We start from the raw sequence: 15,602 nt of genomic DNA, 5'->3' as shown, positions 1-15,602 counted from the left end.
CATAATCCTGTTTAAATCTTCAATCTGCTGTCTCCCTGGGTAAAGTACTAGTGGTAATTTCTTAGTTGTTTATTTCTAGTTTCTGAGTTTTTGTTGGTTAGTGCTTTTGTGTTTGAGGATTTTGTTTTTTCTTCTTTTTGCTATTGCAACAAAGCTGGCTCTTTGAGTTTATTCCCCTGTCTCTGAGTCCTGTGTTTGGGTCCTGCCTTGCCTGCCTTTGAATCACTCTCCATGCCACCGTTTTTTAAGTACATGAATCATCTAGCTGAAATGTCTTAATATGCTTGGATTGCAAGCCATTCTTGGACTCCAAGAATGAGGAAGCCTTGAGAAGAGTATGCAGATTCAAAGAAAAGTGATATTTAAGAGATGTTCATACATCACTGACTGACTCAGTCTGGCTCACACACATGCCAACAGATCTCCTAGGTTACACACTGCCTGTAGATGAACCGAGTAGAATAATTTTGCACTTGAAGTACGAGGCTACCTCTGTTGTGGCCTTTATAGGCTAGGAAATTTCATCCCAGTTTTTAGTCTTAAAGTATGGGAACAAGCTAACTGTGCACATCTTACACCTGTATCATGCAGGTTTGACTCAGATGGCAGGAAAATTACCCTGCCCTCATATATATTTTTTCTTTCATGTGAATGATGTGCCTCTAATTCTTGTGTGACTTGGCACTTGGAAGCTACTCTCAAACTGGAGCTCCATCATTTCAAGGGGCGCTTTGAGGGTGCTTATCTCTAGTATTGCAATTTGCTGAATATCCCCCATTGATAATAATGCCATCTGAGATCATTAAACGTGACTTTTTTTTTTTAAGGACAGAATGTGTGGACTTTAAAGTGACTTGAGGAAGAGCATCAAATGCAAGCTATGAAGTGAGATTAAAATCTCCTGGGCAAAGACAGAACTCACACATACTCGGGTGCAAAATCATTTTTAAAAAATGCAGCATTAAGCTAACATTTAATAAGCTAAAACAATGCAATGAATTAAGTGTAAATTGGTTCTTCAGGTCCAACAGCAAATGCTTATAGGAGCAGGTCAGGAATCAGAAGAGAGGGCCATGTGCAGGATTACAAGCTAGATCAAATAACAAAAAGCAAGGCTTCGTTTCAGCTGATGCGAAATCCAAAAAACTACACTAACAGAATGAACACAAAGCAGGCATCCAAATAACAAGCATGAGTTACCTAAATTTTACACAGGTGTACAGACAGGGCAGCACAGCTAACAATCTGGCAAGGAGAGTCTAAAACAGAACTGGATATACACAAAGGAACATACTGGTAGAGAGGTATAAACAACAGATGAGAACAAAGGTAGAGCAGACAATCACAAAGGAAAGAAGACAAACCAGGAAGTAAAAATCAAAGATACAAACCAACGATGAGAATTGATAAGAATTTCTGATCAGTTCAATTCAGTTTATTTATATAGGGCCAAATCACAACAGTTGCCTCAAGATGCTTTGTTGTAAGGTAAAGACACTACAACAGAAAAACCCCCAACAGTCATATGAACCCCTATGAGCAAGCACTTTGGTGACAGTGGGAAGGAAAAACTCCCTTCTAATACAAAAAAACCTCCAGTGGAGGGGAGGGGCAGCCATCTGCCTCAGTCGGTTGGGGGTGAGGGGAGGAAGACAGGACAAAAGACAGAGAGCCAGAGATGAAGAATAATTAAACGCAGAGAGTTGTATAAACACACATTGAATGAAAAAAGGTAGCTGACGAAGAAACAATGCATCATGTGAGTCCCCCATCAGCCCACACCTATTGCAGTATAACTAAGGGAGGATTCAGGGTCACCTGATCCAACCCTAACTATATGCTTTATCAAAAAGGAAAGTTTTAAGTCAAATTTTAAAAGTAGAGACTGTGTCTGTCTCCTGAGAAAATGGCCTGGAAGCTGAACACTCTGCCTCCCATTCTACTAATTCTAAATACCCTAGGAACCTCAAGGAAGGCCACAATCTGAGATGAAAGTTAGAGGAGATCCAGGTCTTTGTGTCTTTACAACATTCCTGTAGTTTAACTAATCGATGTGTGGTATCTGGCCTCATGGATGGATAAAGTTGGGTGTCATCTGCATAGCAGTGAAAATGTATATTATTGATATCACTTATTGATTCAGGTCTTTATTGCTTCACATTGGGTTCTCATTCACTCTGGTTTTAGAGTCATCACCATATTTAAGCAGCATATGAAAAACATTAATTCATGTAAATTAATTGCATTCTGTGTGGTCAAATGTTTGTGCATTTTAGAGGTATTTCCCTTTTTTGTTGTGTTCAGTGTTGGGATCATTACTCAAAAGTAATGTATTATACACAACTTTTTAAAAACTAATTCAGTACATTACTTAATTAGTCCCAGGAGTAAGTAATTAGTTATACAAATCTTTGCATTACTTTCAGGTTTCTCCGTAAAATGATGTGAAATGCACTTTCTCATAATTACCATTAACTATATAGGTTACAGTCCCGCACACCATTACAAATCTGTATTCTAATGAGGACACGCTTATGAGCTTTTTTTAGTATTTAGGTATGAACACAAAGCCCACAGCACAAAGCAAAGATGAAAACCAGCACTACTATAGAAATATGAACGGGTGGAAATGGAGGCAGCAGCCTCACTGCTCATCACTGTCTTTGTTACCTGTTCAGGGTCTGGCTGCTGGGCTGGGGTTAGCGTTCACTTAACTTTAACATTACTCTGGCTTGCTGGCTAGCTTAGCATTAGCATGCTGTCGATGCCAGTGATTGCAAAGAGCCAAAGTTGTGTTAGAAGCATAGTGCTTTTTTTTTTTTTTTCTCCCCTGTATCTCTCCTATTTACACTTTACCATTACTCTCTTGTCTCTTCATGCAATTAAATATAATAAAATGTCCATTTCTATGCTGTAGACTGCAGGCTGCGCCACCAATTACCTCCTCCAGCACACAAACCTAAAACAGCTGATTGAAGCGTATTTGGAACCAATAAGCAGAATTGATATGCAAGCAGACTAACATTTCCAAGGAACTGAACTCAATTCACATCCCTAACACAACAAAAACAATTATCACAGTGCATTAAATTGTGAAGACTAAACATGATAACAGAAAAGACACATACATACATACATACATACATACATACATACATACATACAGTTTACTAAACAGAGGGAGACACAATAGTGTTAGAAACACAAGAAAGACACAACCCGATCAAAACAGGAATCAACATTCAATGAAAATTACATCATAACATCTTTATGTGTGACATAAAACTTGGTTTTATCTCAGCCTGTTTCTGTCCTGGAAAGATAAATCACTCTTTTAGTTAATGGCAGTTTAGAAATGTTGTTTCAAAACAGGCCGGCCATGTATTACAGCAGGACAGAGGTTGAATAACACAATAAGAGACAACCTAATAATCATGTCAGAAGTCTTGACATTCACCTATTTATATTTCAAAAATTAAAGTCACTATTTAGAGAAGAAAAAAAGTAACTATAGTGGTAAAACTAAGGTGCAAAAACAAAAAATGGCTGCTGTCATTATTGACTCCAACTATATCCTCTTACCTCGCAGTCCTCAAAGTGCACATTGTGACCTACAAGCAAATCAGCACTCGTGTGCTGGATCAAGTTTTAGTTTACTCATGAAAATTCTCTGATCAAATTTGCAATTAATCAAATGACCACAAGGCATTGATAGCAAACTCTGGCCTTATGAGGACAAGGTCACTCTGTGTCCCTGGGAATTTGCATTTCCGTGTACAGAAGCCAGTCATCAATGTGCAGCTATGTCGGCAGTGTCTGCATTGTAGTCTTCATTTTGGGCTTCCAACAGTATAAGATTTACAACAAAGAAATAATAAACAAACAAATTTCCTTACTTTTTGTGCAAAGTTTAAATTATTAAGTCAAAATGCTAGTCTTGAGCTATGCAGGACATTGTCTCACAAAGTCATTATCCATGTAAGTAACTTAACTATTGCCTCACCTGCAAAAATGGCAGTATCTAATTAGCTATTCTTGGTGCAAATCATGATTATCACATTTGTTCCTGAAGTGTTTTCCTACCGTTAGAAAGCAAAGCGAGGTAGCAACTGCCGAGCAAAGAGTAAATGGAGATAGATTGTTACACAGTGTGATAACGGCATCATTATCCTCTGCAACAAATATAGAAAACATCATCTGAGCACAGGCTTGTTTGAATTATTTCCAAGTTGCAAAGTGCTTTGAGGACTGAGATGTGATACCTCAGCATCATTCTTGCTGTTCAGTTTGCAGAAATGCACAGAGGCCCTACTGCATGTACAAATGCAGATTGCTTTTCTTTTTTAGAATATGATGCTGCTTGAAGTAAAATGTCTCACAGGAAATGTTTGAGTATATATTAATAACTGCATAGAATGAGTGTGCGAATACTTGTCTTTGTTTTAGCTAGTGTTTTTGCTTTTTGACTAACCTAATCACTTACTGTATCAAAATATGTTGATTATTTGTTACAACCTAATTGCATCATGGACTAAAATACTTTTGGTTGAAAACCAGGTAAATGGTTATTATGTGTGCTCCTGAGAGATGCAATGATGGCTTTTTGGCAAAGTTACTTTTTATGCTCCCGACAAGCTGTCGGCATGTAGCTGCTAACCCTCAGACAGAAAGGAAAACCTGCCCACAAACCTTACCTGGGTGGCCTCTAATATCAGTGAAGAAACAGGAAACTCAAACAAGAGGAGTCGTGCTGTAAAAGATAAAATTTAGACATGAATACAGCAGGAGATGAATGACTTTAGGTCCATTAGAAGTTCAGTTCAAAAGTGAAATTTCTGAAATGTAAAGAATATAAACTCAGCTATGAATTTCTGTGCAGTATATAAATTTGCTAGGTTTATACATAAAGAAATTATAAACTTTAAACAGTTCAGAGACCTGGAAGTTAACAGATTTAAAAAAAAAAAAAAAATAATCAGTTTTAGTATTTGTGTATTTAGCTTGCCATCATTTTTGCTTGTGGACATTGTTGACATTGTGAAAGAATGCAGTCAGCCGGTTTCAGTCAGCAGAGTTCAGTTTCAGTTCATCGACACTGTATGTCTCTGTGTGTTTATGTCAGGACTCTGGAAGAGCAAACTTAAGTCTAGCTAGCTTTTCTACTGGGCAAAATATTCTTCAGCTGGGCTTGTTTGAGTTTGCACCCTAAATTTCCAGACTTCATAGTTTCTGATTCTATCAATAAAACAAGTTAATCATGCCATTGTAAGAACAGCAGCCTCCAGTCATTTGAAAAAGCCTTACTGCGGTGTGTTTGACTTTCTCCATACAAATTTTCTTTGAAAAAAATCCATGCAGGTTGAATTTGAAGTCATCTGAAAATAACACACTTATTGTAAAAACTGCTGTCATTCTCTGCATGTTCTTCTTCAAATTTAATCTTATTTTTTGATAGGAAAAAAAACTTTTCATGGGCTCACTCTCATCTCGTGCCCACACTCATTGCTTCAAATTGTCTAAGAAGTGGGTTGTACCTGATAAAATGATACTTGCTCCTGTTGACTCATACTTCTTTTGATCCTACCCATAACTCTGCAGTCCAATTTGCTGCTGTCCTTTCTAGGACTCCATGTGCACACACTGTTCTCTGCCACAGTTCCTTTTTTTTAACTAACAATATACCCAGTTGAATGGAAGGCTTTTTACTGATCGGGCCAAAAGAATGAACTAAATGACACACGACCTTCTGCTTTGAGCTTATTCCACTTGTTTTTGCAGTTGTTTTTTCAGTAACAAGAAGAGCATTCGGACAATGTGTCTTCATCAAAGACCGATGTCGCAAAGTTTCATGAAATTCTGTTTGTTTTTTGGGGATCTGTGTAGACGCGTAGATCACACACTGACTTATTCCATCCATTCTCTTCCACTTATACTTGTGGGGCTTGAGGGAGGTGCTGGAGCCCATCCCAGCTACCATACTGCAAGAGGCAGAGTAGACCCTGGACAGGCTGCCAATCTGATTCAGTGTAACACTGAGAGAGAGACTACCATTCACACTATGGGCAATTTAGAATCACCAATTAACCTGTCCCCGGTAATTGCATGTCATTGGACTCTGGGAGGTGCCCGAAGAGAACCCACAAAACATGGGGAGAACATGCACTCCACACACAACTCCACACAGAAAGGGCCTGACCAGATGGAGTTGAACTCTGAACCTTGTGCTGCCCACTGATTTATTTTACAATAATAATTGTGCATACTATGCAGCTCTAAGTCAGTTCTTTGAATCAAACAGCAGTTTATCCAACCCAGTTTTTTCCCTTTGCCAAAAAAGCGAATGAACCCTTTTTTATTCTTTATGCTTTGGGCTTCTTGGTGAGTTTGAAGCAACATGAAATGTAAACTTTATCTATAATAAAACCAAAATATGGGAGCAGGTACTCTAACAGCAAGGTGTGTTTCTAAAAAAATCTTTTTCCCGCTGCATCCTCAGATGGATAGAGGCATACCGATATTCTTCCAGCACAATTTATAAACCCCTTTTCTATTCTCGTTGCTTTTTCCCACCATGAATAGTTATTTTGATAAGAAAAATGTCCTCCATAAATCATCTCTTTAGAAACTTTTCATCGATCTAACAGGAAGGCTCTCTGATGATCTTCATTTGTTAGTGATCAATGCCAACAGTAACCTTTGACCTCCGGTGCTTCATCAAAACTCCAGCGAACCGCCTTCCACAGATCGAAGCAAGTGTATTGATCTTTACAACGCATCCTCCACAGCCTTGTTCCTGTCATATTGATTTTACACGTTTACAAGTTTTCATCTGTAAAAGAACTTTTACATTAGCATTCATGATCTTTGGATGTCGGTGTTGTCACAGTTCCTCCTCTCCCACACCATCAGATGTCACATTATAATGAAGCCACAGATTCTTTATAGGGCACCTTTGGTTTGTCTGCTGTTGTTTGGCAGCTATGAAAATGTTCTCTCCCTAATTAGGCTCAGCAGCAAAAGACATTTTCCCCCATATCTTGCCAATTATCTCACATTCAGAGTCAAATGTGTGTGTTTGCTTAAGCAAGTATTTGCACAAAGTTCTATCATTACGCTGCTTTGCTGATATGAGTTCCATATCAGTCATTATAAGTAAAAGCACTGATTGAATGGAAATTGCATTTCAGTCATTACTTGACTGTATTAAGACCTTTTGGCTCTGTTAACTAATCAGTGAATTGCTCATTTGAATTGCAGATGATGCAGTCTCTCAGTGCGCTTTTACAGTGAGTGAGCAGACCTGAGACTGAATGAGGTCTCATTATATTTGACTTTATACTGACACATACACAAATACTAAATCCTGATATTCCCAGTTTCTTTCATTAGCTTAATCTGCTGTATGATATTATTGTTTGCTTGTGTTTTGTTTCATTTGAAAGGCATGAGAGCCGCCACTTGTTTCAGCTCTCGCCTTTCTTTTCATTAGGCAAAAAGGTGTCACCGTGTTACAAGACACTGATGATGTACAGTTGACAGTTTTGACACCAAACCAGGAATGCTTGTCATTAACCTGCATTTTCATGGAGGACTGCAGATGCTGCAATATGTTGCACAAAGCTGTGATTGGATTGTGTATTATTTGCAAGGATGCATGAATTATGGAAGTTTGACTTTGGGTTGCTACAGTAACGACATGCACTCACAATGAGCTGCGATTCTTTTTTTTCCCCTCCAGTTATAAACATGGACATAAGCCGGCATGAACCCTCTTAATCACTAAGTCATGTGTGATTGCACGTTATCAATAATTTGTTGATGATTGCCATATCCACCTATGTAAAACTCTTGAGTAGTATCAAAAGACAATTTTAAGTTGTGTCCTTGTTAATTGGCTTATTGAAGAGACTGTAAATGTATCTTTTTTTCCTTGTCAGTTAGATCCGTTACAAACACTTGTGATTTCTGACACAGCTGGGCATCACTTCATATCAAGTAAAGTCAGATAAGCTGGATATAATGCTGCAACAATCAACATTAATCTTTTCTCGCGTTGCCTGCACCCGCTAGCCCTGTAGTTGTATTTCTCTGGATTTGCATCATGTTTCGTAAAATATGCACCTCTTTCTGGCCAAGCATTACTGTACCACAAACAGCGAGATGAACAAACACACACACACACACACACACACACACACACACACACACACACACACACACACACACACACACACACACACACACACACACACAAACCCCCTGCCCTAACACATGCATGTACACAGTCAACATGACAGGATTGCTGGTGTTTGTCTTGTTAGGGTGGGGAAATGAGCAGAGATAAGGAGCTGTGATCCCCCTGTTTGTTTATGTCTCTATCACAGCAACCTGACAGCAGTCATACTCTTCAAACAAAGACAGATGGCTTCTAGGAAAGTCGGGAAAACTGTCTCCCCCACTCTTTCCTGTATCCCTCGATCTATCTATAGTACTGTCTCTCCTCCCATATTTCAGTGCTTTCTGTTTGGATTGAATACTTCTGTAAGAAGAGAAACTTAACTATAATCTGTCATTTCCTGGAAATCTACCAGTTCCACGTATTGCAATGGAAAAGTGAGCTGTTTTTAGGATAAGAATGAAACGAAAACATTTTTAAAAATACTAAAATAAATCGGGGTTTACCAGGAAAAGGTACAGTCCTACCATAAAGTCATCTTTAGGAGGAATTCAAAAACTGTTTAAATTTATATTTATTTTTTAATTCACTGATCCCCCAACCACCATTGTAATTATAATAGCTACCAAAGGAGAAATTGACAATGAAACAAAGCTGCTAATCGCAATAAGCTGTTTACATCTTATTATTCTGTTTATACAGTTTCTTGATAACTTCATGTGATACAAGAGGAAAATGTAGATTCTGCTAAACGAAACTATTACAGCATCCTTTATGAAATCTTCAGCTTTCAGTTCCTTTATAGACAGTTATCGACTGGCACAACATCAAAGCTTTATTCAGTGCTCTCACTCAAATGGAGTTGCTGATTATGAAGTCAGCTTCGTAACAATGCTTTAAAAACATTATTTGTTACTCAGCTGTGTTCACTTTTACTACTCCAGATTGACTTTACAGGCTCCGAGGCAGTTTTTCTTTCTATGTTTTATGAACTATTCTATTCATCAGATTGCCTCTTTTCTTTTCACCGTGAAAGACTGAAAACTTTTGCCTCGCTGCGGCTGTGAAAAACTTGCATGACATTTTATGGTTAACGGTCTGTGGGAATTTCTCTTTTTTCCCCCTCTTGGATTAGAGAAAATCTTTGTGATGAATTAATTTTTACAGCTGTGCCAACTTTGAGACTTTCCATAACCTTTTGAATATTCCATTGAAACATCCACCTACTTTATTTCTATGTGGCAGACTGAAAACTTTACCCTGTCTGCTTCCCTTCCTCTTACATTTACTGATGTCTGCAAAAGTCAGCAGAAATATGAGTTCTCAGTCTAAAAACGTATTCTTGATCCTTAATAAGTAGAGTATTGCTTCTTCTGTCTGACTCCACAGTTTTTCCTTAAACCGTTCAATCTTGCCTGACAGTTGAGAGAAAGAGTCACTTCCTCCACGCTATGAATGATCACGGTCTGAAAACCTGTCATCAGTTTGGCTCCTTCCATAGGTTCACTTACACACTTTACTGTTTGGAGTCAACAGGGACGCTGAATTCCGACGAGACCAGGTAAGGTGGTTTGGGTGAGTATAGACAAGACGCTGGCTCCCTTGTCTCTCTGAAACGCAGTGGAGCGACCACTTCTATCTCACACACTAGCAATCTTTCACCCAGCTATCTCATACCTTTCATTTTAGGGTTTATGAACTTTCATGCATGCAAGAGCGACCACAGACACGTGGGAAATAGGAAAGTGAAAGCACCCATTGCCATTTGTGTGCCAGCTCCTTTCAATTTAGATGATTTCATGCTTTTACAGGTACAAAGTACCTGGGTGCATTTACTTAGATATATTTACATTTACTGTAATTCAGTACAGTTTTGAGCTTCTATTGCTTCATTTATCTATATGTTCTTTGAGTTGCTCCTCCAATACATGTCAAGAAAAATCATTATCTGGTGCTTGGAGTTGTTTCTCACAATATAAAATGTATGTGTTTATATACATTACAATAAACATCTTATAAATGGTAAATGGCCTGTATTTATATAGCGCTTTACTAGTCCCTAAGGACCCCAACGCGCTTTACATATCCAGTCATCCACCCATTCATACACACATTCACACACTGGTGATGGCAAGCAACATTGTAGCCACAGCCACCCTGGGGCGCACTGACATCTTATCATGTATGTCACTTTTTTCAAAAGTGCTGTTTTGTCTAAATGACATAGTGGATCATTAATAATCTCAGCCATTAGAAATACCAAATTAGTATGATGTGCACTGATTAGTAGGAGGTAGACTGAACTACCACAAGAGACCAGGTAGAAATCTTCAATCTGAGGTTACACCCAGAGATGAGGTGGTAGCTATATGGATCAACAAAAGTGAGGAGGATGGTGGAAGATGGTGAAAAGTAAAGAGGAATACCTAATTATAGCACTTGTGCAACAATCAGCTAATTTTGGTTTTTGATGTGCTGAGAGAAAGAAGACAGCGGAGCAGTCTACAGCTTTTGTGGAGTAGAGAGATGAACATTAGTTTTATTTGTGAGGTAAAGTGCAAACTGTGTCCAGAACAGAAACCTTTCACTGGATGCATGGATGAACGGATGGATGGATTTCTTGTTTTGTAATTTGTTTTCCAAGGTTTTTGTTTCCTTGCTTGACAGAGCAGAGTGTGGGTGATGAGATGCAGTAGGGCTCTAGGTTGGACTTGAACCCAAGCCAGAGCATCTGCAAGCCTAATTGAGCAAGCCTTCCTTGCTTGCTCCCTCTAAATGGTCTTTACATTTACGTGAAGGATATTTCTGATTTATCACAGGTTTATTTTTGTGGAACTGGTTTTTAGTTGTATTGTTAAATGCTAAAAGCAGTGAACTCTGCAATGTTACAACATCCAAACCAGCAGGTTGATTCCAAGAGTTATGCCAGGAACAGCAGCAATTCTTAGTGGGGACCTAGAGGTCATTGTCATCATGTTATAAATAATAAAATAAATAAATCATGATTTTAAGTGATCAGAAACTTAATACCAAATGATAATAAAGTGATATAGTATAACATATTTATAGAAGTAACACATTAATAAGATTAAATTAAAAGAAAAAAAACTTTTGTTTTTAGAAAATGCACTGCCTTGCTCTTTTCACATCTTTCCCTTTTTTTTTTTTTTTTTTTTTTAAACTCCCAGAGGGATAACTGCTCTTGTCACTTGTAAACATTTGCACATTAACAGTGCTGTGGTCTAAAGTTTGTCAGCCTTTGGGGGCCCCCCACTGGCTTGGGGGCCCAGGCTGTTGCCTGCCTTGCCCGGTGGCAAGCAGTGCCTCTGCCAGGAATGATAATATATTTTAATCACATTATCCGACCCATTTCCTTCAGAAGTAAAGCTGACAGGGAGAGAGAGACAGCACCTAAAATGTTGGACCAAATTTCCTTTTTTTAAATGCCCTTACATGATATCACAACTACAGTATGTATGTCCACTACATTCAAAGCTAACTTAAGGCGTCATCCTGTAAGCTTTATGGATATATTGAGACCTGGGTATGACTCTGGCCAGATGCAGCACTCGGAACTATTATGAAAGAAATTCTCTGAATTATTGTGAAAGAAATCTTACTGACAGAACACCACGAGGTAAAAAAAGATCACCTTTTAAACAGTTAACTACTCAATACTTGTACCTACTTTTTCAGAGAAAAGATCTTTCCATGAACAGCCTCTGGATATAAAGAGACAAATACATGCACAGTGGTTTACACAACACAATGCACAAGAAATATGGAAGTTTAATTGGAATTCATTTTTCCTGTTTTGGGTTTCCGAACATGCTTAATGATAATGATAATGATTGTAATTTTGTTCATTATTTATAGTTTTAAATAAACAAAGAGAGGAATGAAAATTGCCTATAAAAATAAATGACAGCAATGAAGTTGATTTAATTAAGAGATTCACTGGAATTTTGTTATGGAATGAACATGGCAAATAGTGAATGTCAGTAATGATGGAAACGAAAGGGATAAACTAATGAAAGCATGTGCATAACTCGTAATAAACTACAGTTATAGTTTGAAAGCACGGTTTTTAGCTGTCACAGAATGCTTTCTCATTATTGCTTCTTTTACTCAAGTTCAAGATTTAGTTCTTCCACCAATCTACGAGAAAAGGCGTCGCATGGCCAGATCTGATGGCACCCTTTCAAAACCAATTAGATAAACTCAAAACACAAGCTGTTTAAGATCAAGGCTGCTTTTTTCTGCCTCTGCAAAGATGTAATTTACAAGATTCTCACCTGACAGTGATTTTATGTGTCAGATGAGAGTGCAGATGCACATGTATGAAAACACTCAGATGTGCTGAAATACCGCTGCATATGCGCATACACCCACAGATGAATGCACACACTGCATTTCAAAATCCAATTAAGCTGGGGCTGTGGGATCTCAGGCTTACATGCCAAATGGCTTTGAGTGTCTGCACATCATCCACCGTGTGAGACAGCTGACAAGATTATGGCCATGAGCGGTGCATTTGTCGTTCGGCCTGATGATAGCATATTATTAGCATGGTAAAAGAGTGCAAATGTGTCCTCCACTATGTGATGGCTGGTGTCACCCAAGAAATGAACAATGTGGAAAAGCTTTTTGCGTGTGGTTGATGTGTCAGTGATTTATGTGTTTGCACATTTGTGCATAAGTACACCTACATTTGTGTGTGTGCTTGGATTTTTTTTATCTGTCGTCTTGCCACTATGTGACTATCATTGTACATTTTATATAAATAAAATTAGCTATAAACTGGCCCTCATTTTAAATGAAGAAAAGAATGAAGAAAAAATATCATGTGGTTGTTTCAAGGGATGTTTTGAGCTAAATCGTCCATAACCAAAGAGAAACTAAAAGCAGCCTCAGTTTGCTATTTTACTTACCACCCTAAACAGGTGTCAGGCTTGCCATGCTGCAGCCTCCCCACTTAATGCTGGCTTGATTTGTCTTTCAGAGCAATATATGAATGTCCGCTAAATTGCAGCTGGGCTTCTGTTTTCCCTGCTGCCAAGTTGTTATGAGAAATGTTTTTTGGCTTGGTTCTTTTTTTCTTCAGCTAGGTATTGCAGTTCCCTGTAGATACCACAATAGCTATCTTGGAGTCTGGCAACCCATTTCTAAAATATACTCCCTAAAAAAAGTGTGAAAACACATCAGATCTCAAAGGGGAAAAAATCACAGTGAATATCTGTACTGATATGGACTAGGTAATGGGTTAGGAACAAAAGGATGTCACATTGTTTGAGGGAAATTAAAATTATTAATGTTCAGTGGAGTGAATTAAAAAACATCCCAAAACTCTAGTCAGACTAGTATCATTATAAATGTCATTGCAGCTATCAAAACGGTGCTCAGTAGTTTGTATGGCCCCAACATGCTTGTTTGCATGCCTTACACTGTTTGGGCACGTTCCTAATGAGATGATGAATGATGCTTTGATGATCTCCAAATTCTGGACTAGGGCATCAAGAAGCTTCTGGACAATCTGAGGTGCAAGCTGGTGGTGTCAGATGGTCCGAAACAAAATGACTTAGAAGTGTTCTAAGGGATTTAGGGTCAGGTGAGCATGGGGGCCTGTTAGTTCCTCCAGGAACTCCCTACATACTCCCGCCACATGAGGTTGCATCTCATTGCTGTGCACCAGGAGGAACCCAACACTGACAGTGGGTCCAAAAAATTTCATCATACCTAATGGCAGTGAGGGTGCCATGACCTAACCATGAGGTCTAGCTCAAAATTAATGCTTTCCATCCCACGGACTAGTCTCAAATCTCGTGGCGATAGAGCCTTCTCTGTGGCAGGTCTTTGGAATAGTCTCCCCCTAAATATTAAATCTTAAATCTGCACAAACACTTGATCAATTTAAATCACTACTAAAGACACATTTTTATGCCCTGGCTTTTAACACACTATGACCCAAGCATTTTGGTCTTATTTTAATAGTCTTAGTTATTGTTTTAATTCTTTTATTGTCCTATCATTGTTTTATATTGTTATTATTGTTTTACATTGTCTCTTTTTAATGGCATTTTTATATTGTTAAGCACTTTGTGCAGCATCGTATGTCTGGAAATGTGCTATATAAATAAATTTGACCTTGACCTAGCCTGTAGAGATCTGTGCATCCCTCCAGACTGTTACTGACCCACCCCCAAACCAATTATGCTGAACAATGTTACAGACAGCATAACCTTCTCTACAGCTTCCCCAGACCCTTTCATGTCTGTTGCATGTGCTCAGGCTAAACCTGCTCTCATATGTAAAAAGCACAGGGTGGAAATGGTGGACCTGACAATTCTAGTATTCGGTAGCAAATGCCACTCGGGCTCCATGGTGCTGGGCAGTGAGCACAGGGCCCACTAGAGCATGTCAGGCCCTCAGGTGACCCTCATGAAGTCTGATTCAAGTTTAAATGAGTTTATGCTGCACTCTGATTAAAATGTGTTGCTTTAATTTTTTGAGCAATGTATATATGGATTAAACAAAGTGTGTCATATCAGCAGAAGACACAGAAGGAGAAGTTATATTCAACTTCTATACTTAACACTTTATGTATGAACAAAGTTTTGTGTATTTTCTTTAATATTTTTAATATTCCTGTTTATACTGCTGATTCATCAGAATCTGAAAACCAAATTAAAGACGGAGAATATGATGTAGCCACTTAAATGTGTGGAACGCGAACTGCTGATATTACTACAAAATATTACCAGCTTGCTGATATTAAGTTTTAACTTGGTGTCTTTACTGGACCCTGAGACAGAAGGGCTCCATTCTCCTATAAACTTCCTGTGACTGATAGTTTATCTGAGTGCAACTGCAATAATCCTCACCTCCCACCTTTTTCTGTAACAGTCGGAATCAGGTCTAGGTTGTCGCTCCAAGTTAAATGCTTCAGACGGAGACTTATTGTAGCATTAATACGCACTGTATTTATCTGTGTCAAGACAAAAGGCAAAAATATTAAAAATTTAACAATGAAAGCATAAAAGTAGTCAACTAGGGATTGTTCCGCAACAGGAGAATGCCCTTAAAACCCATCTGTGCGTGTGTGCTTACTATGTAGCTTTCTACTTTTCCCTCGTGGAGTCACTTTGTAGTTTTTCTTTTCTTTTCTTTTTTTTTTTTTTTATCCACCATAGTGTGCTCCTCTTGCCAATTAGCTGACAGTTGTTTTATTATTCCTTTTCAAAACCTCAATCCTAAAAAGTGAAAGAGAGAAAGGAGATAAAAAACAAACCTCAGCTTGTCATTACACCAGAGCATCGCCTCTGCACCTTGTACCCCCAGTTGCAAAACCTCAGGAGGTTTGCTCAGAATAGCTCAATGATCAAAAGGCATGAAAATGACATGTTGTTTACACTGTTTTGGTATGGAG

At 38.4% G+C, this 15,602-nt stretch overlaps 1 long non-coding RNA gene across 1 annotated transcript in view; it reads right to left on the bottom strand.

The window, feature by feature from the left end:
• The window catches only part of LOC120434203, a 44,451-nt gene extending 29,090 nt beyond the window's left edge, over positions 1–15,361 (bottom strand). The window contains exons 1-2 of the long non-coding RNA XR_005608987.1: positions 15,284–15,361; positions 15,058–15,161 (exon numbers count right to left, since the gene is read on the bottom strand). This is a non-coding gene — a long non-coding RNA (uncharacterized LOC120434203). The remainder of the gene's footprint in view (positions 1–15,057; positions 15,162–15,283) is intronic.
• Positions 15,362–15,602: the final 241 nt, after the last annotated feature.

This window comes from Oreochromis aureus, linkage group 18 (genome assembly GCF_013358895.1).
Source record: "Oreochromis aureus strain Israel breed Guangdong linkage group 18, ZZ_aureus, whole genome shotgun sequence".
Classification (NCBI taxonomy): Eukaryota; Metazoa; Chordata; class Actinopteri; order Cichliformes; family Cichlidae; genus Oreochromis; species Oreochromis aureus.
Note: the sequence above shows the minus strand (reverse complement) of the source record. Positions and strands in the feature narration are given on the sequence as shown.